The 27,765-nt window shown below is 45.4% G+C and overlaps 1 protein-coding gene across 17 annotated transcripts in view; it reads right to left on the bottom strand.

The window, feature by feature from the left end:
* LOC1277242 (RNA-binding protein Musashi homolog Rbp6) overlaps positions 1 to 27,765 on the bottom strand; it is a 591,248-nt gene that overhangs the window by 276,624 nt on the left and 286,859 nt on the right. The window contains exons 1-2 of one of the 17 annotated variants that reach the window (XM_061643245.1): positions 3,140 to 3,281; positions 415 to 1,420 (exon numbers count right to left, since the gene is read on the bottom strand). The exons of 15 other annotated variants lie outside the window; for them this stretch is intronic. The gene's annotated coding sequence lies outside the window, so the exon portion shown is untranslated. Of the gene's footprint in view, positions 1 to 414; positions 1,421 to 3,139; positions 3,282 to 27,765 lie in introns of those variants that run through there. One more of the 17 variants, XM_061643246.1, reaches the window with a different exon arrangement.

Raw genomic sequence — 27,765 nt, forward strand, 5'->3', positions numbered from 1 at the left:
TCAAAACATTGAACACACAGAATGTAAAAAGTGTAGATGTAAAACAGACTTATCAAAGCAAAAAAGAAAATACGAATAAAGACACTCTTGCAGGCGCTTGCTGTGGCACATTCGCGTACATCAAGATGGGAACAGAAATGCAGTAGAAATTACTGCAGTAATGGTGGGTTGGTGAGGATAAAAAAAAATGGAAACCCGAAAACAAGGACACACAAAAAAACAAGACGTCACAAAAGCGAAAGTTTGACACTTTGGTGCAAGGAAGGAAGCGAAATGCGTTGTGTGTTTTTTTTTTTTTTGCATGTTTTTCTGTACAACTGCAATCGGCAGTGCTAAAAGCGGGAACTCGGGAAACCCTTCCTCTCGCTCCCGTGTACCCGGGTACAAAAAGATTGGTTCTGTGTTCACACTTACAATGACTTTTTTCGCTAGGTAGTAGTTTACTGGCGCCGTTATTTCCTTAATTGTGGACGGGAAAATCTTGAGGCCGTTTGCGTCGTACCGGGGTCGTTCCTCGAAAAAACAGGTTTCCTTGCCCTTGCAAAACCTCGGCCGTCGCACACACGGGACTACTCGGGTCGCACCAGCCGTCACACAAACACAGATAAACACACTCGCTCACACACACACACGCACGAGAGCGCGCTTGTACACACGCGAACACTCGCGAAACTGATGCTGGTGGTCGTGGTGTTGTTGTTTTTTTTTGTTGCTTCTTCCTTTTCCCGATACCTCGGTAGGTAACAGATGGGATAGATTTTTTTTGTACGGTTTGGTGTTGTTTTATAAATTTGCTCGCTGTGACGCTTGCCACAAACTGCCGGCCAGCAAGACAAATGCGAAGCGAAAGAAGAGGCTCACACACAGAACAACACAAACACCTTGTGCGCTTACTTGCTTTACTTCTTTTGCTTACTCTTTCGCCTATTTTCGAACCCGTTTAGCCCTGCCTTTTTGGGTGCTTTTTTTTTTTACTCGAAAAGCTATACGCGCGCGCGTTATTAACTTCACTTTTTCGCTTCTATTCGTGTTGTCGAAACAATACCACACTCAAACAACCGAGACCGGAACCGGGCAGCGTGGTGGGAGGGCGGGCGGGCAAGATGAGGCAATCGAATGGGGCACACAAACACACGCACACACACTATACACCGATTTGTAAACTTTAAACAACTTTAACTGCAGCAGATTCGTCGTGCCAAACCGGGCTGGTTACGATTTGCGTTTGCACGAGACGAACAAGAGACTCGGCACTTTGGACGCGTTTGCTCTGCACTGCTTTTAGCTACGCGTTTCCTTTTTCCTCCCGCGAGGAAAACTGTGTCAAACTACTTGTTTGCTTTGGTTTAACTAATTTTTGCCTTTTCTTTTGTGGTTGGTTTAGCTTGTACGTGTCACGGTGACTACTTTTAGCTAAATACTAGGAAAGAAAAACAAATGGTGGAAATATTATGATGAAATAATAAATATTAATATGGCTATGGCCGCAAAAAAATTTTTTTTTTTTCATTTTAAAAAAGGAGACATCAGACTTCTTTGAGAAGTCTTTCAAAGGCCACGAAAAAGAAATTTAATTGTTTGTTGAATTTTAATATCAGCTCTTGACATTAATGGAGGCGCCTAGCTCTTTTCTACAGCGGTTTTTCCTCATTTAATAAATAAAGTTCTAAGGAAAAAAAAACTATTTTCAATCATATTTTACGCCCAACAAAGTCCTTCATTACAACCACCAGCAAGAGAGGGAGCGATAGAGAGAGAGAGAGATATCGAAAAAGAGCGAAACGATTGCTTGTCAAACGCTTAGCTCCACACTTCATTTCACTCTACAGCACACTCTGCTGTTTGGCATCGCAGGCGACGCTGCGACGCAGCTTTAATGTGTAACGGAGACTTCAATTCCTGGGTCGGTTCAAAAGCGCAGTCGGCGCTGCCTGAAAACCGAGCTGCGTTAAAGCTACCGGCATGCAACCGAAGCAGGCGAGGGATTTGCGATTCGCTAACTCAACTACTTCGCGGGTGTAAAGTGGTGGTGCGATTTTTGTGAGCAAAATTTTCCCATTTTCACTAATATCGTTTTTTTTTCTCTGGCCAAAAAAAAAAAAAAACAACCACCTCACGCAAAACCAACCCAAACGCAGCTCACTTGCTAACGAACCGGATCGGAGGGAGAGAAAACAGGCAATCAGTGGTTTTTGCTCCGCGCAGCACGGCCGCCGCACACACAGGCAAGTCTGTCCGTAGATTGGTTGATCTTTCAACGAGCCTCTTGGCAGCTTCGGCTGCTGCTGCTGCTTGCTGCTGCCGCTCGGTTTGTTTAATTCGGTTTTGACGAAACGGGTCCAATTTATGCGTGGGTGGGTAGGAAAAGAATGTTCACTTTCCCGGAACTGTCGAGCGAAAGATGATTGCTTGGCGAAACCGTTGCAAGATTTATTTTGGGGGCCGTACTGCTGTTGTGAACGCTCTTTAGTGGTGAAGTTGAACTTTTGCTAATGTTCCTCCTACTCCAGAAGCGTGCTTATATATTGAGCTGTATTATTTATTAAAGGCTGTCTTTACGGTGAAATCATTGCCAGTTTGTTGTTTTCGTATCCCATCTTCAGCCATAAATCGTCAACAACCTATCTTGGAACTGATTCCACTAACAGTAACACCGCTCATCTCAAAACCACAGTACACACACACGCTCTCGCCTCACAACGGCAACACTTTAACCACCGTACTGTCGAAGGTATTGGGGATGGAATTTTCCTGCTAGGGAAAAAAAACTAAAATTCCTCCACACCGGCACTACTGGTCAACTATTCACTCCACCCGAAACTGCTCGAAAATCCGGTAGCATTTGCACATTCTAATCATTTCCAGCCCAATGCGTTACGGTGTGAGCTGCCGAAGTTAACTGCCGCACATGCCAGTGGGCGACGGTTGGAACCTGTACGTGTTTAAGAACGCGCGAAGTTTAGTAACGTTTCGACTGCTTGTTCGGTTGCGGTTGGCTTTTTTGGGCACGTAAAACGTAATTGCGTACACTAGACACCCGCGGTTTCCGCGGGCAGTTGGATTAACGAGGGGATTTGCTTCCTTTTTTTGCTGCACTCTCTCTCTCTCTCTCTTTCTCCTTAGTGTCGTCACTCTTTACTTTTCCGTTTTGATTCGCCTGTATGGCCTGTAGGTGGCTCAATAAAATCAACAAACAACGACGGGGACGGTTAATCGACGTAAACTCGACTAGCGCTAGACAGCGAATGAGGAGGATACGATGCGTACTAACTGTTCCGGGCAGGGCCCACCACAATATAAGGGTAGCAACTAGCAAAAGTGGGGTCTCCGGCGTACGAACCCGCGCTCTCCGGTGCACAGCACGCGCGGCACGACGACCAGGACACACACACACACAAACACAGCCTGAGGATCCTTTCCACGTACCATTGCGTTCCGCCGCCCGTACCTTCCGGTGCTCGACCTCCCCCCGGGGGAGAGAGCGTGTTCGGGTTTTTCGGGACGACCACCCCCGCTCCCGCTGGGCGTGCGTTCGTATTGGTTGAGCCGAAGCGCCCGTGAGCCCGAACTCCGAACACGGCCCGAATCGCGTCCCAACCCGGCCCGAAGTTCCGTTGCTGCTGCTGCTGCTTGGACGAACTGGGCACGAAGCGTACAGGCCCGAAGCTGCCACTTGAGGGAACGAACCAACAAAAAAAAAACCGGGATGGGAAAAGGGAACACTGCGTCCTGGGCGAGCTAGAGAGTGAGGGGTGGAGGAAAAGGCAGTCGATGGGAAAAAGCCGAGCAGGTGCACAACCGTCCGGGCCCTGCTTCCCCTTTTCTCCTTTTACCGATACCCGAACAGTGTGCAGTCTTTCGAAGTTCGAAAGCGTGGTGAGAACGTCGGATGTTCGAATGTTGCGGTGGTGAGTTTTTCCCATTCGCTTTAGAGGTTTTCCTTTTTTTTTGTACCGAACGGCAGCACCAAATTCACCACCCAATGGGACGGCGCGTGTTTGCTGAAGCGAGACAACTAGCGAACCGCGGCCGAAGGGAAAACACACACACGATCCGCGCGTACAGCCAAGACGCGTTCGAGCGGGCACAAGTTGGCCAGCTAGAGTGTGCCGTACCGGGATGTGGATGGGCGCATGGACAGCCCGCGAGTCAGATTTGTTACACGCGTTTTTGCTGCGGCACCGCTTTTTGTGGGGGGGAGACAGGCAGAATCTGGCCAGTGATGTTTGTTGCTTCTAATAGGCTGTTTTTGGCACCGAAACAGTTGAGCAGAAAGGCAGACACTAAGGAAGAGTTTTGTGACGGCGAGTGAGTTGTTTGTGCTGCGTATGATACAAAGTGACGTTGTAAATGGTGTGTTCAGTTCGAAGATGCTGTTTATGGATGGTTGTTTCAAGCAAACTGAACTGTTTTTCGCGTAACGTAATGCTTTGTATCACATCGTACGTTGTTCCTGCTTTGAAACGCAAATAAAAATTAAACAAACCAGATCTTTTAGCCAGACAGACCAATGTGTGCGCGGCCAATCTACCTCATCCTTACATTTCCAATCCGAACCAACCTCAAACAACCAGAAAGCAAACTGGCACAGGAATTAAAGCACAGGGACTGCTCTTTACTACTGTCGGCTCTCGGTCCAACCAAACCTGATCCGTCACCAATACGGACGTCGGAACGTACGCATCCCACACCCACCGCTCCCCCCCCCCCTTCCCGAGGGGAACCGGTACGCAATTTTCCCCTGCGGGAGTTTGGCCGACGGTAGCAGCGCGCACACCGTCAGAAAGGGTGGGCTGTGTTCGGGTTCGGCCGACGACGCAGTAAAATCACGCACTCTGTTGAACGGTGGTCCTGTGATTCCTGCTGCCTCGATGCGAACGGGAATGGAAGGGCGTTGAGTGGCGGAAGCGGGGGGCGAGGGTGCGTTCAAGCACGTGAGGAAAGCTACCTTTTTTATTTTGCTTGCAAGGGGAAAAGGAAAATCCACTACAACGGCGGTGTAATTGGAAGAAATGATTTTTGTTGTGAGATATTAAACAATTACTTGCATATTTAAATAAATATTTCATAAATAGTTCTTTGCTTCAATCGAAAAGGATAAGTAATAGTAAAAATAAAATGCTAAAAACAAAATTACACAAAACCTTCCCGTACAGTCAGGCGATGGAATGTAAGTGCCATCCCTTCGAAGACGATTTGTAAGTGAAGGTTTGCTCGATTTTCCTGGAGTTTCTTTTTTCCCTCCCCAAACGAACATACACATACACAACCCACCCACACACATACACCCACACAGTAGTACGCACGCGTACACACGGCTGACCGAGTACCGGTACGCGTTCGCCCCAACACAAGTAACGCGCCGGACGCACAAGCACACACACACACCACTCGCCCTCCTTTACAGGCGGCAGGGCGTGTGAGCGAGACAACCGGACCTGCCAACCGGCGCCGTCGGTACCGTCGGTCGGCACCGTCGGACGGCACCGTTGGACGGCACCGCCGCAACCGGCTAGCTCTCGCTCGCACCCAGGCTAGCGAGCGTGTGGCAGTAGCAGCCGTTATCCTTATCGCCAGGACACGCAGGCAGCACTCTTCTCGCACGCTCTTCTCGCCAAACGTTCACCGTTCTTAAGTAGCTTTTCCACGTGATTTCCCCCGGCGAAGCTGGCCCTGTTTCGCAAAGCCCATCGCACGAAAGCACAACCCCACACCGGTGTGCACGGTGCCGGAGTGAACGGTGCGACCGAATGTACGCTCCTCCGGCCACGGTTCAGAATGTTCCCCCTGGTGCAGGTGAGAAAAGTTCAACCCGAAATTGCAAAGCTGATTGTAAAAGCTTCAGGAATGTAGCAAACACACTCTCGCACGTGTGCGGCACACATCCACACACACACACACACACACAAACACACACAAGCGGCTGTTTTCTCCGCTGCAAATCTAGAGCCCGAGAGTATGTTACACGGCTTCCGGTATGTGTTTTTGCTATGCGCCTGCTGGGGTGGATGGGCGGAAAGGTGGGGTACATTGCGTGTGCATATACAAGGGGCGGGGGAGGGGGGGGGGGTGGTATTGATGCAAAAGGAAAAAATGCCCATTTTGAATTGCACTGCTGATGCGAAATGGGAAAATCGGAATAGAAAGGCTGGATAGATAAGACTGGGTGAGGACAGGATGGAACAGGAGCTTGAAGTATTAGCAGGATGAATATGATGATGATGATGATGATGGGTTGCTGGTTTGGAATTGCGTCGTAGCACGCGTGCACATTTTCAATGTCGTTGCTGCCGTGGGAAAAGGGTTTTTGGTATGTTTGTTTGCCTGAAAGGTGGGTGAGGCAAGCAGCAAAGAAAAAGCAGTATACTCCACATAGCACACTATAAGGAAAAGAGAAGTATCTTTTAATCCTCGAAACGGGTTATAAATCTGATGATACCAATGATCCAAATTGATGCACGTATGACGAAAGGTTAACTTTCTTTTAAGGGTGGTCCATAAGTGAATGCTGGTTTGTGTTAAACAATCAACGGATACGTGGAATTTGATAATTGATACAGGATTTCTCCTAGATTTTTAATTGCTTCGTGGGAAACTCTGTATACTACAAAAAAAATTACATTGTAATAGTTTTCATAACATATGAAAGGCACGTCTAGATTTTTCTTCAAATAATAAATGTTGCATTATTCATTCCTAAATTGTGTTTTTCCGTTGAATTGTTGGATATACAATTTAAATCAATTGTATCCAGTAAATAAATTGTAGTGAATTTAGCTTTATGAAAAATAAAGAAATAAAGCTTTAAATGAAGCGAACAAGATTAATCACCCCGAGTTTTTTAATTATTTTTTTTAAATATTTTGTTGCTTTAGTTATATTATTATATTATTTAGTTTTTAAATCAGTGTGTACATTTGCTCAACAAAATATACTTTGCAATGTGTTGAAACATTCTGATTCATGCTTCGTGAAAAGTCAAAATGATTTCTGATATGATTTATAAAAACAGGCAATCATTCATCAAAAATTCTCGGTCTACTATGTAAAAACAGTGATGGTCAAGGTCAACTAAGTGCATACTGGAGTGCTTGTTCTTCTATTTGGCGTAACATCCTACGCGGACATGCCGGCCTATTCAGGCTTTCGAAGCTTTATTCATTACCACGCAGCCAGATAGTCAAATATTCCTTGCTACGGGGGAACGGTCAATTATAGGCTTGAACCCAATGACGGGTATGTTATTGAGTCGTTCGAGTTGACGACTGTACCACGGAATCAACCCTGAATGCTGCATGATAGATTCATTTTAAAAACGACAATAGAATGGCCAGAAATAATCAGGAATATGATGTCGTAAATTATAATGGCTTGAATAGAAACATATTATAGGCATTACAACATTTTGTATTACAAAAAAGAAATGCTGAATTGGAGCAGAAATCTTAATTTAAAAAAAAAGAGATGTTTTGTTGATTTTAGTTATAAACAGCTCAATAAAAATAAAAAAAAAATTACTTGGCTAAGCTTCAAATTACGCATCAAGCGATGGTTGGTTGAATCAAATTTATTTGATAATATTCAGTTAAAATATCCTCTGAAATAAATTAATTTATGTCCAAATGGTTGCCCCCATATTCTACCTTTTTTTTATTCAGGAGCTATATTATACCTTTTATAGTGATTAGCAAAGTGTCCTCCATGATTTAAAATCAATGCTTCAGTTTTAAACGATTATTGATAATCAATATTACACTATAAGCACGCATATTATAGCACTTCACACTGTTGCTCGTTCCACAGAAGCCTATGCAACAATTAATAAGCACCCATTGTCCTGCACCTACTAACTTTACCCAGCGTTTGCGTACGGTAGCATATCTGCTCACACCAACAATAATTATTCATTTTACACGCCCTGCAGAAGTGTCTAAACCACACTCATTTATTACTGTACTCATTTTTGCCCATTGTTACACCATCTATTATGCTTAATCGAATCAATAGCACCTCCCCCTCCACGCCACATGTAATGGACACGAAACAAAGCAGCAAATAGTTAATTTTTTCAAATAAAACTCCCTTCAATATTTGCACCGCACACGCACCAAGGCGTGTACTGGGATGTGTAAGCGTGCGTTAACAAAAATGCAACACATAACCTACCCGCGTTCTGTGCTCGTTCGGAAAAGCTACGGCGTGCGACATAAATAATTGCCACAATGTATCATAAAACCCATCCCGTTCGGCAAACTGGGGGTAAAAAAACACACCATGGCATCAGAAAATCAAACCATTGCAAAAGCACAGCATGATGCGGATCTCAGCATGCAAGGCGGGCAAGGCTGCAAAAATGGCTACCGTCAAAGTGCAGACTAAATTGACCACATCGTCAGAAACAATGGAGGGTGGTAATGGGGGGTTGCATTATAATCCCATTACAATTACATGTTTATGAAACGTTATTACAATTAAATTGTCCTGAATGAAACGATGTAACCTGCAGCCGTCGTTCGTCCTCGGCCAACGCTTCCTGTAACCGGCGGGGAGGCAGTTGGGGGGGGGGGGGGAGAGGTAGGTTGCAGCGAAACCTTTCCATCATCTGCAAATGGCAAAGACCGGTGGCAGAAGCGACCGAACCGGGTTGTGTTTTCGTAAAGTCGGTAACGCCATCACCATTCACGGGGTCGTCCGCCGAGAAGAGCGTGCAGTCGAATGTCGTGTGCATAAGCATGATACATGGACGCGATGTTTGACATCGTGAGTCTGTGTGTGTGTGTGTGTCCACTGGGGTAAAAGGAGCCGTAGGTTGGTGTGTAACAATTGTATCTTGCGCCGCCTCTACTCGTGACGGCTCCCGGCACTCATTGCAATACCGGGGCTTTCGCAAACCGATTGAGGTCCACAGCTGGACCGGGTTTACCCACTCTCTTTCACTCTTTCTCTCACTCTCTCACTCTCTCTCTCTCTCTCTCTCTTTCTTTGTACGCACCATTTATGGCACAGTCGGCGTGAGGGAGAGCAACCTCACATGTTCATTCGATGCTGGCCCGCGCACAGCAATGGCCAGACCGAAATGAATCGCATTTGCGAAAAGGCACATCAGACACAGAGCCAAAAGCGTCCTGTAACAGGATTGCCCGACCGTTGGGCCCCACGGTTGGGAGCGGGCGCGAGGGCAGGGGAAAAGGGATTTTGCATGCGAATGCACAGCACTGCACAATTTGTGCATTTTGCATGGCACACATAAAATGGACAAACATGACAATCGCAGCTCGTTCGCTCGCTTGCTCTTGCGCTGAGTCCAACTCTTTCGGGGTTCGACCGCTGCCAGCTTCGTTCGCCCATGAAGGACTGGGTTTCAAGTAACTCCAGCAGAGGGGTAGTTGTGCCGAGTGCCAACGTCAGCGTACATAAATGGTCAATCCACTCAAGCCGGGAGAGTCTCCGGAGGGCATGGCAGGGGTTGTTATAATTCGTTTCAAGCACACCAAACACACACACACACACGTCCAGACGCTTGGAGCATCGGTCAGAGAGGCGATGACGAAACATTGACCACTGGCTTCACTTGCTTTGCCGCGTAAATGCTACACACGTCCTTGCTAGGTCAACAGTTGGAAGAGATCCTGGGCACAGCGTGTAGCGAGCGGGCTGTGAGTAATTTTCGCCCCGAAAGAACATCTCAAACAGCTGCTTGAGAGCTGAGCGCGACAGCTTGAGGGAGAGTGCAGCCGCTTGTACTGAATTGTATCGAACTGATACGCCATAACAGTTACGGGGTGAATTGTCGCGAATATTTCACAGCAGTGGTTTGGCAGGCGGTGTGGCTCAGCAAGGAGTGGAGACGGCAGTGTGAGGGCACAGCAACGAAAACACGAAACATCCGCATCAGAGCTTCGCAATTGACCATTACATAGATCAACGATTTAAATGTCGCTCGTCATGTACGTATCACACACTTCTGGTGACCGATTCAGCGATTGAAGCTTACAAGGAGTTTGTCGTTCAGAAGGAATTTTGCAGCTGAAAGTAATTTTATCTGCTCCGATTATGGCCTCGTGTTGTGGAGGATGATTTTATAGCAACTCTTTCCATAGCGCCTCAACGCACTGAAGATGAGCATTCCTGAGCTCCAAAGACTGGACCTAAAACATCTCCAGCACAAACCTTCAATCTAGCAAATGGTCCCGATTTGTTTGCAAGAGACAGAAATGCTTCGGAGCAATTTTGGAGCAACCCATTTGCGAAGGCATTTCAACATCGAAATAGGTGGAAAATCGTTCCATTCAATTCACTTGCCCCACCTTCCTATCCCCATTTTTGGTTGGACAGCAATTGTTCACCGGTCCCGGTTTTGGATAGCGTGCGCGCACTCCCCCCCTCCTGGTCGAAAGTAGGACCGCCCGCGTGGACAGCGGGGGGTCACATGGTTAAGTGATTTACATTTGTCACTGCGAACGAAATGGCATGTGCGGTGCGTGCGTTTGCTCGTGCGGGATCGGGATGACCTTCCTCCCGCCTTCGGCCCATTTCCTTCCCACGGAGCACGGAGTCACTCTTTGTGTAGGCATTTTGGGGCCCGAAACTGGGCAACTTCACATGCCCTCTGCGCGCGTGTGAATGTGCTTCTCGGTTCGTTTGCATTCGAAGGGAACGGTCGCTTGACTTGCGGCACTATTCCGGCAACTTGCCTCTTTAAGGCCTCCGACACATTACGACTGAAGCTGGTAAGCCCGCCCAACACCATCCCTCCCCACCAAAACAAGGCAAAGGCTGCTGGTGGGCTGGAAGCGGACGATCATCTGCTGCACAAACTCGTCGCTCGCTTCCACTGTTGCTCACTCCACTAATCCACGCCTCCAGCAGCTACGCCTCCGGGCGGTTCGGAAAATAGGGGATCACACGCCCGAAATGGGACTAGCCTTTGCGTGTGTAAAGTTTGGCAGGCACGGTAAGGGAGAGTCCACACTGACATTGGACGACAATCGCTACGGCATGCACCGGAGAGCGAAGGGAAAACGCCAGCTTCAGCCGAGGACGAAGGGCAGGAGGATGAGATTTATTGATCTAATTGTACCTCTGCCCGGCAAACTGGTCATGGAAATCGAGCACGGACACCGGAGACAGACCGTTGGACAGATGGTGGGGACAGCGCTCACAACAATATAGCAACAACTATCCGCTCCACTACACGCTGAAGGGTAACACGACACACACACACACACAGACATGCTGGGTAGCATGTTAAGGTCAACTTTTCTGTAATTATTTTACCAAATCAAGCGGGCGGTTCTGGTGAAACCTCGAGACGCCCTTCCGGCTAGTGCCCGCTGGGTAACGACGGGGTAGCAACTTTGCTTGGTCGCTTGCTTGCTTGCTTGCTTGTAAAATAAATATTTAAACTGTACCAGTGGGACAGCCGACGGATTTGCTTCTTCGGGCGGTGTACGATTGTTGCCCGTGATTTCGGGTTGTAAAGCGGAATACACGTCTCGGGGAGTTGGAAATTCGAGTGTGTTTAATTGATGTGAAATGGTGTCACTACCGTTTGCAGGAGACGCTACACGTTCCGTTTCGGTCTGGAGGATTGGTGACCATCGCCCAAGGGAGAGTGATGACTTAATAATTATATCTGTACGGTTTACGACTGTTTTGGTGGAGAACAGTCAAAATAATATTACAATATTTCGACTTACTATAGTTTGAGTTGTCGTTGAATTTTTATATAGCATAACAATCGGTTGTTTAACATTTGTTTATTATGGATTTAACCGAAACAAGTCACAATAATAGTTAAATATTGATTATAATTCATGATTTATAAATGTAATATTATTAGTTATTATTTTAATTCCAACAAAATATTCCCAAAAATATTGGTTAGGATAGCTTTTATTATGGTTCATTCACTTAGATGCAAGTCTTGAGGTAAAGAAATAATAGAAAAAATATTAATAAAGATCATAACAACGATTAAAATCAAATTATAGGTATTTCACATCCCAATAGATTGATTGGGTTCCTAATGCATGAAAGATAAAAGAAAAAATATACAAGCATCCCCAAATATAGCAGATCTACTAGCTCTGTTCACAGGTTGAATCAAAAATCAACTTCAATGATCTACCTTATGATTCGTATACTCGTTGTTTAATGTTCTGCTTTCTAATTCCAATTCAAACATATTTTTAAAAACATATGCTTTTATAACGTCCCTTTTCAGTTCTGTCGCTTCAATCGCTTACCAAACTGTCTTATTTGAATTTCCAATTCCAAAAGTCTCGAGAGACTTGCAGATTAGATGAAGATAACTCTATTACAACGAAGAAAAGCATCATAGCCTGTATAACTAGAAAACCTTGTTGTTTGATTGTGAAATAGGTAGAAAAAGCCGTTACATTACATTAAATAAGAGTCCTCTCAGGCACCGCGCTGTTCTAAATACGTAATTATACTAAAGGTTGAAAAAATAATTTTAAATGAACTTTATCTTATTTTATGTATTATGCTTCACATGTGTTAATTCCTAATAAAACTCTCAGAAATCATATGCTCTAATCGATAGCGGCATAGTTTGTTCAGCAGGATTAATTAAATAGCGCTCATGAAGTATTTGAAAAGAGCCCCTCTTGATTTCAACAAGAAGCTGACTTTCGAGGATGATATACTACCAAAGACCCCACCGCTCTAGCCCACCACACGCCGTGCATCGCCAAAGCAGGCCTTCTGTTTTCTGCCCCTGATTCAGAGAGAGGTCAACAGCAGCAGCATCTGCTGATGGCGATAGCTTCAGATCATTATTGAAGGAGATTAATTAAAGGACCACCGGTGTCACCGGTGAAGAGGTTATGTTTGCTTTCTCACCCCTTTCATCGCCCATTATAACAAAAAAAAAGAAAATATCGTCCATCAAGTGGCGCAAGGATAACAAAAAAAAAACACGCAAACTCAACACAAGCGAGCGAGTGGTACGTCACCATGGCACAAAAGAACAAAAAGCAGGTAACGTAACTTTAGGCAGCTCGGCCATCACTACTCACAATCAAATGTTCTAGACGTGGGAGTGAAGTCCAACCCGCCGCAAACACCCGAGTGTGTGCAAGGTCGAAAGGGTGTGTTCCGTGATCAAAATGATGATGATAGCCTGGAGTGCTTTCAGTGGGGAAGTGGGAAGGCGCACACACCGTTCCAGTGCTACTCCCCATTTCGCCCATTCTCGGGCGTACTAAATGATGATAATAACGATGATTTTTGGTGTGCCGAGAGCGTGTGACGCTTCCGTGATGGAAATCAACATTGAAGGTACGCCTTTCCCCCGCGGTATCTGACTACAAGAGGATTCTTCATCTCGAACCCCCTCTACCCACCCACCCATCAACTAAAGCGTCCACCCGGAAATATGTAAGAAAGTTGTTCCATCGCTTCTTCGCACGGTTCTTGTGTGTGTGTGGGTGTTCTCTTCCGAGGAGTTGTTTTTTGCTCCGTGTTGTTCCTAATTTTCCGTCCATCTTTCGCACGGCGCTCCACAGCCACCAGACAGCAGCGACGAGGCCGGTCCCGAACCGATCCCGACGTTCCGATAAATGAAACGGAAAAATGGCAGAGCAGTGAGAGTTTATAATAAATCACTTCAATTAATTGACAGCTCTCGTAGCAGCGACGTGAAGCGCTTTTTCCTGCGCACGGTGCGCGCCGGCATGCCGGCGAGAGTGTACCCGGGCACGGCACTGGAAAGGACCATGGGGCTGGGGCGCGATGCTGCTGCAACAGCCGCACTCCTTTTCCTGTCACTTCCAATTCCAGTTCGAGCGTTTATTACTAGTACAGCGCATGGGGTTTGCGATGGGCTCCCCGAAGCTTGGGAGATGATAGGAAGTGTTTTTTTTTTGTTTTTCTCTATCACCCTTCCCCGAACTTCACCGACTACGTATCTCAGCGTGTTTGTAGGTGCGTTTTTTTGGGGGTTTTCGTTTGCACTTGCTGTAGCTCCCAGAACACGGAACGGTTGAAAATTGCTCCAGAATGGCAGGCAGAATTTCAGGGGGGGGGGGGGGGGGGGGGGATACAACATCCGCATCCCGTCCTACTGGTTGGGCAAAGTTGAGTCTTGTTTTCTTGTGCAATCTCACTTGCCCATTGCCAGCCCAAACAGTGACAACTCGGGTGAACGTTGCTGGGATGGGGGACAAGGAACAACTACTGCGTCTGCTACTGCAGTGCAACTGTTCTAGTGGGTGGTGGTTTGGTCAGCCTTAGGTTTCTTGTACGACTTTTTTTCTTCTTTTCGCTGTGTGTGTGCCACTGTTGGAGGCTTTGAAGAATAAATTGCTATCTTCGTCCACCGCTCGGTTGCATGGGGCTTCTCCAGTGTCGGAAGTTTTCACACTTCCACCGCTCGCTCGCAGATCAAATCATAGGTGACACTTCCGGACATAGACAGCGACGTTTCAAAGTTGATCATCATCACCATCATCGTCGCCATCATTATCAGCATCACCATCGTCATCATCATCATTGTCAGCGGAAACAGTTACTTCCCTTCCGTTGAAACCTGTGAACTTAGGTAACACTTTCCAGGCTTTTTGGAGTGAGACGAGCAACCTGACAACATCACAAAAAAAAACACACACCCAGGGAAGTAGCATCGTGCCTCAAGAGCGTATCCCTTCGAGTACATCCTTTCCCAAAAGGGCGTCAGATGAGCGATAGAAAACGGCAAACAACGAGGAAGAAGAAAAAAAAAGCAACCTGTGCACACATACACCAAGCACGTACACACCCAGACACAAAGCCACACATTGTTCCGGAGCATTATGTGCGGGGTCGGCTACATCGTCGGGCCCCGGAACATCCCGAAACGGCACTTGAGCATGTTCCTGTGCCGTTCTTGAAAAATAAGAAACGAAAAGATGCAACCACTTCCCGCGGTACGGTTCCAACTTCTTACCACGGTGTTGCAATGTTTTGAAGAACACTGGACAGGACGGCCACTCCTCCCACTTCCACTCGCCATCGTCACACGGTATTATTTTGTGCAATCTCAATTGTGCTTGCTATAGGGGGGAGTTAGGATGGTTGAAACGGGTAGAATATTTTATTACGCCTGGCTTCCCGCTTCCAACCTTCCCGCCCTCCTGTAGGGGTTCGATTTCGAATAATAAAAGCGTGATAAGATGGTATGTCCCGTGAGCCATATCTTGAAGCACTTACACACCCCTTCCGTGCTACTTCGTTCGTCTAGTTTCCGGAACGGATCGGGATTGTTTACCTACCTGCAACGATGCACACACGAAATGGCATGGAAAGAGAGAGCAAGAGCACAAAAACATGGTAAATTAGTAATGGTGTGAGTGTATTGACGCTGGAAGGCGATAGAAAAATAGCGCATGCATAAGCACACGGCATAAATTATAATTGATAATTGTCACCCGGTGCGAGCGCACGAGCAAGAGAAAGAGAGGAAAGGATATAGTGGAAGAGAATGGTAAGGACCAGAGAGAGGCTTGAGTGAGTTTTTGTTGTTGTGCAGGTATAGCATAATGCAGCCAAGACAAGTTGAATAAATTATGAGCCTTGTATGATGCCGGACTATTTTCATCCAGCAAACAAGTTACATAATCGATTTTGCGTTAGAAATGAAAAGAACTTTTCTTGTTATTGTTGAGCTTGGTGGAAGGAAGAAAGTACAATGATTCGAATGCACGATTATCTAGAGAAGAGTTTCGAACAGTCAAATGATTTCAAGTGACCAACTGTAGGTTTGTTTTCTTCAAAGTATTATAGCTTTTATACAATACAATACAAAACGAGTTTTATTTTATAATCTGCAAGGAATAATCAAAAATAAGACATGTTATCACACATTGTTGATTGTTCGGTAATTGGGTTTCCAAACAATACAATGATAATGATAACACAAATATACAATCAAAAGAGAACATAAAATATCATTTGTAACTTATTATATCATCTTGTAAAACTCCAATTATTAAGCTTCGACAGCCTTTAACTAAAGTGTCATACAGACGTCAATTGTGTCAGCTACGAAGCTTGGTAATTTCATCGAATGCTTCTTAAATATGCGTATTCAAATCACGTAAATTGTAAATTTTCCCATCACAACTCGTTTTAACTCGTTTTAAATATAATGCTTGCACCAGCATTTAATATATCACGTAACGTTTGCAAAAGTCACTCACAAGACATGCATGTCAAACTTCCCGGGAACGACCTCCCACTGCAGTAGCGTGTCCAATTTAAAACGCATCAAAATGGCAATCGAACCGGAAACTGTCAATATCACCCGCATGCTTCGTCATACATGCCAGCCCTATCGATGCAGGAAACCATCAAGATGAAACAGGATGGGGTGCTATGATCCGGCACTGCGCTCTGTAAAGGTTCGTCTTACAGACGTGCTGTACCGGACAGAGAAATTGAAGGGAGTACAGGGGTGTATGTAGATGGCAATGGTAAAGATTAAAAAATGTTGCTTCTTCAATCGATCGCAGTCAACCATCAATTAAATCGCCCATTTCCGATTCCGCTTAAAACTCCATCCAATCGGAAGACATCATATTTATTAATGCGCAGTAAACATGTCACATTTCACAACTGCAACTTGCTCTTCCGCTGCCACAGTGCAGAGAGTGTAAGGTACACGCCAAGACCGCTCGGTGGAAGCGCTAAAGCACACTTAACCAAACAGAACATGTCCGTCTATTTTGATGGGCTAATACTGTACGCGCCACGAGAACTTGAAGCAAGAAAATGATACACAGAGAGGGTCACTGAGAGAGCTAGAGAGGGAACGGGAGAAGGAGAGAGAGAGAGAGAAAAAAAACAACATAAACTAAATTTGAATTTTGATTTCACAAACTTCCTTGCTCGTTTCCGGGAGGAGAGGGGGAAGGTCGGTCGTTCGCAGCAATACGAAGCAACCAAAAAATCAGCAACAACTGCTTTGAAATCGTGTGGTTGCGTGTGTGTGTGTGTGTCTGCTAGCGTCCCACATGTGGGATGTGTATTTGATATTCTTATTACTATTTTTTGTATATGTTTTCGTTGGCTTAGGTTTGCGTCGATCTCTGGGAGGACATATTCACCCATTTATGTTTGCCCGGCTGTGCATCGCCTGTGCAAACGCGCGCACTCACACACACACACTCGTTGCACCGAGCGTGAGACGAATTCGGTTTGGCTTCTTTCCGGTTGACTGGGCGCCGCAAAGGATGAAGCAAGGCTTCAGTGTTTCCTTCTCCCCGTTCACCTTGGTTCCCTGTGAACCCGAAACCACCCGAAAGATTCGTCCCTCTATTTGCCCTCGTACGCTAATGTTGACGCATAGCACACGGTGGTCTGTTCCCATCAATCGGAAGGTTTTTCCAATTTTCCAATGTCACATTATGATGATGATGATGGTTTGGTGAAACTACTTGGTGGAAAAACTCCAGTGACTTGCTTTCTAAGCGCAAGCAGGAGGGGTTTAAGTAGAAAAGTCACACACACACACATACACACACACACACACACAGTCACATAGAAAACCATGTTCGGTTGCATGCATTTGTGGGTTGCTCGAGAGTAGCTTATGCAGACGGCTTTCGTGCGAACCCATCCGCATATGCTTGGAAACATTTTCCATCCATTTGGTGAGCGGGCGCTTTTTTCGTGCTCTTATTGCATCAAATTCGACACAAACACACACACACACCACACACACATAGATTCACACAGTCCAAAGGAGTCCCACGTACGGAGGAGAAGGGAGAGAGAGAGAGAGAAAGGGAAGGCGAGGGAAAAATGATATATTATTATTGTGAACTATTTCTCGGAACGGAACGAGATGCCGAAATTGGGTGAATTACAGCGAAGGGAAGCGTCCGCTCATTTTGCTTTATTTTTTTTTTGCCAAAGATAAGCGGCTGTGTACAAGATCAGCAAAAAAGCTTGATGTGTGTGAGTTTTTTTTTTTTTTTGTTATTGCTGTCAACTTGCGACAGCAAAGCAAAGAGAAACAGAAAATCAAGTTCTTATTGACTCGGAACGACGGCGAATGGAAGCGTATTTGCTCGAGACGCTGCATGGTAGATTACAGAGCAAAACAACTCTTCCGTGCCGTGGTTTGGTTCCTTTCTACCAGGGACCCATGCGTTGATCCAACAAGTACACACACACACACACATAGCACTATCGGGCAAACATACGCACAGGCAGTGGCCTGGTTCGGAGGACCTTGGAAGCTGGATCAAATGTATCGAAACGGGGTTGGACCCGGACTCGGTTACAGCTCAATCTCTCTTTCTTGAATTCTCTCCTTCTCTCTCGCTCTCTTTATCGTGTGCACTGCTTTCATGGCCGCTGTCAAAAAGTTTAGCATAATTTTGCCGTTTGTCATTATGTCAACACTGTCATTTGTCATTTAAGTAGCGATAGTGGAGCAGACGAAGAGTAAACATCTTCATCGACTACGGTATGGTCGTTAGATTTTTTAAGAACATTTTTTTCTTAGAACTAAAACACATTTTCTTAGAACTAAAACACAGAACAAGTTTACTTAGAACTAAAACACATGATAATATAAAATATTTCTAATTAAATAAAATATATACATACACAGATTTTTATCTTGATTTCAAAATAGATTGATAAATCATTATTTAATTGTGATTGACTAGCATATTTGCTCAAGTTGCTTGCAATATTTGTCCAGTAAAAAGACGATACAAAACATGTGTGTAATGGGTTCAAGACTCGTACGGATCAAGCCATACGTAGGAATATCTTGCTAAAAGTAAACCAATTAGCCATAGAGACCCCAGGATACAAGTGGCGTGGAAATTTAAAAGCGATTGCAAACAATCGCTACTTCTCTCACGGTTCCAATCGATAAAAGTTTGCATTTTCAAAAGCCAGCCTATCGTAAAAATTAGCAGAACACATCACCACGATTTTAAACAACAACAGAAACAGAATCATAGTGGCATCTCGTAATTGTAAAAACTAATTAAATGAATAAAACATGTATACAAACATGAACAATGCACCGGCCAATGGCACTAGTAGTGGAAGAGATTGATAGATTTGTGCACACAAAGGAAATGAAACTTTTGTCAGATATCAATTCCATAGTACCTGGACCCTGCCTCACTCTCGCTCTCTCTCTCTCTCTCTCTCTCTCTCTCTCTCTCTCTCTTTCCCTCTTGCACCATAGTACCCATGCACAATAGAGACTCACTCACGGTTCTATTCAATTACTTATCAACGAAGGCCGCAGTTTGTCCATCTCCCTTTCCACTTTGACCCACGCGCCTGTGTTCCCTTTTTTCGCGGGTAAGTGGGCTCGCTATTTTTCCAAACTTTTCATCCGTAAACAATACTTCTCTCTTTACCGACCATGTTTTTTTATTGCTTTGTTATTACTTTGTTTTGCTTCGATGAACGATGAACAGCGCCCAAGTCCATCTTCATTATTATCTTGCCCGAGTACGTCCATCATCATCACCCATCGGTTCGTTTGGCACACTGGAGGGTTTTTTTTTTCTTTGGTCAAACGGAAGGGTTTCACGCCGCGATGGACCAACAATAGCAGAGAGAGAAAGAGAGAGAGAGAGAGCGAGAGAGAGAGAGAGAGAGAGAGAGATTCTCGGTTGCACAATTGAGTGCATTTCGCATTAAGGCTTGCACAGCGCAATCTGTCAAATTCCTCCTAGCCCAAAAAAAGCTGTCCTACACTACCTGGAAGCGTACCGCAGCATACGAATTTTGCAAAAAAAAAAAACGACGAAAAGAAGAAAAAACAACGCCGCAATTCACCCACCAGAGCCACGTGCCACACGGCATGCAGAACGACTTCAATGAGTACCGAAGGCACGAACAATGCCAGCGCAGCAAGGGTGAATCGAGCGAAAGTGGCACATTATCGGATCACTCGGCTCACTTGCCTTTCTCGCTTTCCATGACCCGCCTCCCCTCCCTTCTCCACCGTTCACCCTTCTTCACCCACAAGAAAGTTGAGCTTCCCGGAATGGTCCGCTGGTCATCTGCTGCTGCTCGGTGGTTTCCTTTTTAATTTAATATTTTCTGCGGTTGAATGAACAAATTGTATTTGTGAGGGGTAGCGGTTCCTGTATACTGCGTTGTTTCTTTTTTAATTTTTTTTTTTGGTTTCTCTTCAGTTTTCCTCCCTTTTTGTTCACCTCGTTCGCGGGCCGTACGGAGTCCCCGTTTCATACGCTTGTCATTTCTTGTCAAGGGATGTTTTCCTTTCTTGTTGCAATGTTTTCTTTACTATGATGTGCTAGCTTTTCTGTGTTTTTTTGCCCTCTCTTTTTGTATGTATGCTACTCAATTTTATTTCAGTTTTGATCCACTCCGGTTACACGCCACAGCGTTACAGGCGTGTATGATATATATATCTCTTCCCCGTCAGTGCCGGTGGCATGTTTTGGCCGTCGTCGAGAAAGTTCGTTACTGGTGGTGGATTTTTTGTTTGCGGGCAGTTGTTTTCCTGTTTTTTTTTTTATTCGGGCGTAAAGTTGCTAAATTTTATCGTTTCCATGTACATTTATTCGTTTTCCATCCTTTGTTGTCGCTGTTGTTGTGACATTCGCTTTTCAAGCCCCATCAGCTACATGCGCTTTGTGGCACATTGTCTGATCATATTTTTTGTTCTTCCTTTTGCCGCTTCCATTTCATTGGCGCATCGGTGTGTGCATTTGCTGCAGAAAGAGTGGACCGAACGGGCAGCAAAGAGTAAAGCAAAAAATCTTTCTTTCGTCGTGACTTTTTTTTCCGCAAAAATATCAATGTGCAGGCCAGCCGTGTGTGGGGGTAGTAGAAGCCAATGCAATAAAGGTAGCTAAGAGCCAATGCCCGGAAGGCAAAGCACGGTTCAGCGGTGATGAGCATCGTCGTGCGGGAAAACGCTTTTGAAGTTGATGGAGGCGCGCACGTGGTGGAGACGCCTGGTCTTTTGAAAACCCTGGCCGGGCGCTGTACCCTTTTTGCGCTGACATATCTTCCAGTAAGTCAGCAAAGTTTTCGGACAGTTTTGGCTACATTTCACATAAGGTCCGGTAAGGTCCTTCCCTTGCTCGGACTCGGACGTGTAACGAGGAAAAGCATTGTTTTGTGCCTTCATTTCTGTACCGTTCGTTCGTTCCGGGAGCTGTCGTTTGTGTGTAAAGGAAAGGGTGTCATTGTGCTTTCTACTTTGCTGTTCCATCACTCGATCTTGTTATGCTGTTCACTTTCTGAAATTTTGCTTGCACGGCTAGAGTAAGAGTTGTATCGTCGACAGTAAGCCTGATGTGTTATTATTATTATTATTATTATTTGTTACAATCTCATTCTCTCAATCATCGTAAGCGGGGCAAAAGCAAGCATCGAACAGTGAGAAGAATGATGGACACACAAACGATGGCATGGTATCGTGAACATTTAAGTAATTTCGTAGATTGCTGTCCATACAGCCCCCGCGGGGCAAGAAACGACATTAGCAAAGTGCATCGAGGAAGCAAAACGGGAAAACGGCCAGCGGCCGCCACCCTGCTTGTGCTCAAAATCGTTGACAGTTAGTAAAACTTTTGGCACCATAAAAGAACGCCTTCCGCCTATCGAACCAGCCCAAGCGCTCGTTCGCACAGTTTCGATTTCGCGTAAAAGTGACAAACTTTCTTACTTCCGTTTGATCGCAGACGGCAGCACACGGATAGCGAACGTGTCTCGTGCTCTCGTTCGATTACCAATAACGAAGGGTGAAGCAAAATTTGCCGCCAGCAAACTTTCTTGCAGTGGCAGTGGAAAAACAAAATGCAAAAAACACACACACACACACACATAGACTTGCACTTCAATATCGCGCGAAAAGTGCATCGTCGCCGTAATACGTGTGGCGCCCGAAAAGAGCCCTTTTCCCATGCAAACCTACCTACGCGTAAAAAAAAAAAAACATCTTCCACCCTCATACATCTTGAGCAGGCGGGAGTGGTTTTTTGTGTGTTCTTCTTTCTCTCGCATGTGCATACAAAAAAATGGAAGGACGGTGGCGTCCAATCCGAATCAATTGATTCGAAAGCAAAATAAATTGTCACTCGATGCAATTTCCGCTGGACGCTTGCTTGGGTGGTTGGTGCGGCGGAGGGAAAACTCATGCACGAGACTCGAAAGCCATGCCGGGAAGCCGAGATACTTTCAGCACCTTTCAGGCGCCTGCTCGGCTGCACAAGATGGAATGATAAGGATTCCATATATGGAGGAGCTGGAAACCAGCACAACATACGTAGAGGCTTACACATTCCACGAATCACAGTGTTCGTGTGTGTTTGTGTGTGTGTCAAAAGACGAGTGCAACAACTGCGTTTTTACAAAATATTTTCCAAAGAAACGGTGGCGCCCCCGCGACTGGAGCCACGAAGCGGTAAAATAGTTGCTCAGTGTGGTTGCTGGAAATTTATCTACCCTAACATACAAAGACCTCACACACACACGCAAACGAGAGTGTAGTGGGAGCGATGCGGTGCTAAGAAGCTGAAGGTAAGTGTTTTCTTCTATTTGCCCCAAGGTGGAAGCTTCGTGACGCGTTCGACACGCGGACATCTCGGTGCGGGAAATCTTTCCGAACCGGCGGTCGCGCGGATCGAGCTTTGTAAGACTCGATTTCTCGTGCATGCTTAGATGATTGACGCCGGCTGAAAGCAGGTGAATAGTTGCTTCAGCTTTGTTGCGAACACCCTCGCCGTTTCCATCTTTCTTCGGCAGCGGTACCGAGGGCAAGCTCAAGATGTCGATGCGGTTGCGAACGAAATGATGGGAAAAATCTCGAAACCAACCGTGCGGGAAGAGTTCGTTTTCGGAGGTGAAAATGATAAGACTATTGGTCCTTCATCATCATCAGGCAAGGAATTGGTGAGGTTTAGGGTGAGGCTTCATGTTCGGGGATTGCAAGATGAACATAACCTTACCCAAAAATGGTATGTCAGGAGGATGTTCAATCTGTACCGCAAGCCGTTCTTCTCCGAGGGCATACACGCGCCACTAAGGCTGCACCGGAAGTTTCAGTACACAATTCGAGCAAAATTCGAGCAGAAAAACACATTCTTTGAATAGATATGTAGAGCTTACATTTCAACTTCATTTTTAAACATCTTTCTTCAACAGGTATGGGTAGATTTTTTCACAAAGTATACTTACTTTCACATATATTGCTTTGTTCTTTTACATTTTAAGTTGAAACCTTAGGTTCTCGTTTGTAACAAACGCACAAAACTATCACACGAAACTACAGAATCCCAAAACTCTGTTATTTCCTTTCTCGTAGGTCAACATCTTCACCGCGACTTGTCTATGCAGAGCATGGCAAGATGGCAACTACATTGAACTCGTAACTCTACGGCTACGACGACTGTGTTAAAGTGTGAAGTGCTGTTTGATTACCCTCGGTTATGTCAGTTTGAAACATCGTTTAGGGTTGCGAGAAACACCTGAAGCATCACACTCCCGCGTCCTAAGTATGTTTACATTGGACGGGAAAGTTTCTCTCCCCCTTTATCTGGAGCGTAACCCTCCGCATCTTGAGCGATTGCACCGATCCATCAACGGGCTCCGGTCGATCGATGGTCCCGGTTTAAGAGCATGTAATAACGAGGATTAAACTAGCATCGCAAGCACAACTCGGGAGGACATTAGCAGCGTTCGCAGCCCGATAGTGAAAGTGAGTTCAACTGTTTTCATCCGCATCAAACACAGTAGCTAATGGGGAACGTGTTTTTGTTGACTTTAGATTGATAACGCTTCACGACACCGGCATCGGATAGGCGGCTTATAGAAACTTAGCCGTGTCACAGCACAGGCCAAAGACGTTCGATTGGGTCGTTTCTACCTGAATGGACAATTTTCCCTCAAGCTCCAACGCTCAAAACCCCCCGGCAGAGTGCTGATGGGGAGGAGAAGCTGCCAACAGTAATCCGGATTGTGAGAGAATGTTTGGGACATTAAAAATTTTCAATTAAATTAAATGATTCGTTTTATGGGCCCTAAGGTGCGTGCCGGTAACGGTAATAAAAACCGGGAAGTGGAACCATCATTCCCTCTACAGCTCCCGAGGTCCGGTTTGGCCGCGCAAAAAAAAAAAGGGGTTAGCATTTCCTTTTTGAGGTGCAAGCGCGTAAGTGCCTGGTGGTTAACAAAGGAAGTAGCGACCAGCATTAAAGAGAAAGGAAAACACTACCACTCCTTGCAATTCTCCACCCTTCAGCTAAAACGCATTTGATTTCGCGTGTAAACTTGCTTTTTCATTGGACTTTTAAGTGTTCGTTTAAGAGTTAAACCATTGAGTCGGGGTTTGTTTCAGTTTAGTTGTTTATTCTTTTTTTTTTTTTTTGGGTTTCCCCTACTTTCCCTGAAACGCACCCAAACCGGCCACACTTTGAGCGCGGTGGATGCGAACGGGTTCGGCCGGGTCACCCACGGGACACACCCGCGTAAGGGATCGTTTATATTTATAACGTGCACCGAAGGGATCGCACATTTCCGCGGCACTTTTCGCTCGTAAACGGTGGTGGTGCCATGGTCGCGGGGGGGGGGGGGGGGGGTCGCTGTGGTGACTGCCGCGAGGTGCAAAAGAATGCGTTTTCTTTTTGCTTGCTACCGTGCGTTGCTTCGAAGAAAAAGGAACCAATGAGCGATAAAATCTTGCGTTCGTTAATTTCTGGATACTTTTTTTGTTCAGCGGCAAGAGTTGCAAAGGCTGCAGAGAGTGGTGGGAGAGAGTCGAGCATTTAATGATGGTTTAGTGAAAATTGTTGTGTGTAAGGGAAAAAGGGTACCAAAGGGGAAGATTTTATATTTAAAAAAAATACTCACACAAAATCGGAAAAATACATTCAGAAAACATTAAGTGTACCCAAAAGAAAGATTTTAGGAGCAAATGTTGCTACAGTTCAGATGCGTAAACTTTCGGTGCCATTTAGCTTTTGTTTATGCTTTAGTGATTCCTTTGAGAGTACTTCATTGGGTGGGTTCTGAAGAAAGTTGAGCCATAACGGTTGCGGTTAAGCAACTTTAAACTATTATTAGGGAAAATGGCATAGCTAATCGACTGAATTCAGATATTAGTACAGTATCATCATTTAATGATAATAAATTACCCTTTGCTTGGGCAAAGCTAACATCTCCAGTCTGTAGATTTTGTTGAAGAAGTCAAACTTTTAGTCTCCTTTATACAACTCAAATTGAGCGTTTTGATTCACATAAAACGCACAATTTCTAGTGCATTGTTAGTTCAAGAAATTATTAATTTTAACGGACAGTCTAAATGTGTATTTTTCGCGCCGAATATCACAACACAAGCTGTTCATATGTTTTCTTTGAAAAATCTTTTCAAAAAATCACTTCTTCAACACGTTTTCCCATGCATTTGTCCTCGTAAATTAATAATCGACGCTATCCTCGTGCTGCCAATCTACACTTCATGTTTGTAACATTCGCTCGCCGTCATAAATTTCCCTGCCTTAAACCGTACAGCCAAACACGTAGCAAACCCCCTAAAAGCCATTTGACAGCCCATGTGACATGTAGGTGTCCTGTTTCTTATGATGCCACCAATGCCTGCCTCTCCACTTCACAAGCACACACACACACACACACACATATGTGTGTAACGCGAAAAACCCCAGAAATTATTTACTCTCTTGAGCGGTTTCCACCCAGCCCGCCCAGCCGGTGGAAAGAAATCAAACCATACCACTGTTAAAAACCGGCGGCCGTTACAATGCGAACAACCGACGAGTCGAAATCAACAAATAGCAAAAGAAAGAGCAAGAAAGTAATGGTTCACACTCACACACACTCTTACTCCAAACCCGAAGCCAATGGAGGATTTGATCGGGGTGGAATAATAAAATAGCGCCAACCCAGGCATCCAGCAACCACGGCATCGGCTGCACAGGGGGGGGAGAGTTTGGAAGGAAAACCAGAACGCCCTAGAAGGAGCAGCAGCAGCAACATTGATGTAAATATTTAAACGACCGCGCTGAATAAAGTATGATACCGGCTTACAAGATTTTCAATTACAGCGAAACACTCTCTTGGTAATTGACGAAATTTAGGAGCAGAAATACGTCGCCACCGGGGTTTTTTTTCCGACTCAACGCCAAATACGATTTCCGATTCCACACCCACGTTAGGGTAATTGGAGTAAGTAGGGAAAGAGCGAGAGAGAGAGAGAGAGAGTACAAAGAAAAGAGAGAACCAGGCGGATGACATTCCTTTTGCCATTTAAGGTAGGTAAGGTGAGCATGTTGCGTGTTTCCTGTAAGGTGTATGTGTGTGTGTGTGTGTTTTTCGCCTTCTTCCTACAAAAGAACCCAAGATAACAGTTGGTTCCTCTTTTTCCTCTGGCCGGCTTTTGCAATTCTGATTCTGGAGCTGTACGCTTGCAAGCAGCACACCGAAAGCGTCCCATTCACTCGGTCCAAGCTATTTGCGAATAAAATTTTCAATAGCCCAGCACCAACACCCTGGGCCGCGCGGGGTTTAGAAAGGATGTGTGTGTCCTTCTTTTTTACTTTTAGTTCGTTCAATGAAAGCACATTGCCCGCTTTTCCATCGGCGGATGAGCTACATTCATGTCGAGTTCTTTAGACCCGGCACACGGCACCGGCTCAATCGGTTGCGGGGTCCCGATTAAAGTTTAAAACACACCTTTTTTCACAAACCCCCAACTCGTTGGGGCCAGATAATTGGCGATTGCTTTTAAGAGAGCGAGAAAGCCCAACTGCCGGCATCCACCAGATTGCAGCCACCTTTACTGCGGGGTGGACGCAATTGAAATTTAACCGACTCTACAGAAAAGGTGCGCGGATTGGCGTCCGTGCTTTGTTCGGTACAGCACGTACGTTGGTTCATGTATTTAAAAAAACAACAACGTCATGACAGTTTGCAACGGTCGCGAATGTCTTATTATTTTTTTACGACCAATCCTTTTTTCGAAACCCGCGCTCGAGCCCATTTACGTAAGTAACGAACAGGTACGCCCCCGTCTGCAACGATACTGCTACACGGACTAAGCTTATACATACACTCTTCTACCGAATTTGCAAATCAATGGAGTGGTCGGTCCTGTTTTTTTAGACACTTCTTTAATGGAAATTTTATCCAACCGTAAAAAAAGACAGTCATTGCTTTTTGAAAGGTGGTAAGCCACAGTTTAATAAGCACCTTAATTATTTTGGGGAAAGTTTGCAGACATTTAAATCGTTGCCGTATGATCACTTCCCAAACGAAAAGAGAAAAGAAATTTATAGAACAGCCTTTATTGGGTTGGTTAAGTAGCTACCTTTGTGTGCAAAAAAAAACCCTCCTTCCCAATTGCACCAAAAAAAACCCTCTGACCGCGGTTGGCGCGGTCCACATGCCGGCGTAATAACGTCGCCGACTTTTGCTTTAATTTAATCGCCCAAACCCGGTAGCCGCGTAATGGCATTTTTAAGAACTGAAAACGATTCACGCGTCCTTCTCACGATCTGACCTCGTAACAAAGTCGACAAACAAGTGATTTTGCGACACTATCTTGCATAACTTTTATCTCCTTTCACTTGAGCCCCCGCGCCCGTGTGCAAGTGCTCGTTATCCTTGTGCACCTCTCTTTCGCTTGCGCTTCTGCAGCAGTTTTCGCTTCGAACGGTCTGGAACGCTTGCATTTGGAAAAGCGGAGCTAGCAGATCCTTTCAAACCCAGAACCACTGGAACACATGCAAACAC

The sequence above is a fragment of the Anopheles gambiae genome, chromosome 2 (genome assembly GCF_943734735.2).
Source record: "Anopheles gambiae chromosome 2, idAnoGambNW_F1_1, whole genome shotgun sequence".
In the NCBI taxonomy this organism is placed as follows: Eukaryota; Metazoa; Arthropoda; class Insecta; order Diptera; family Culicidae; genus Anopheles; species Anopheles gambiae.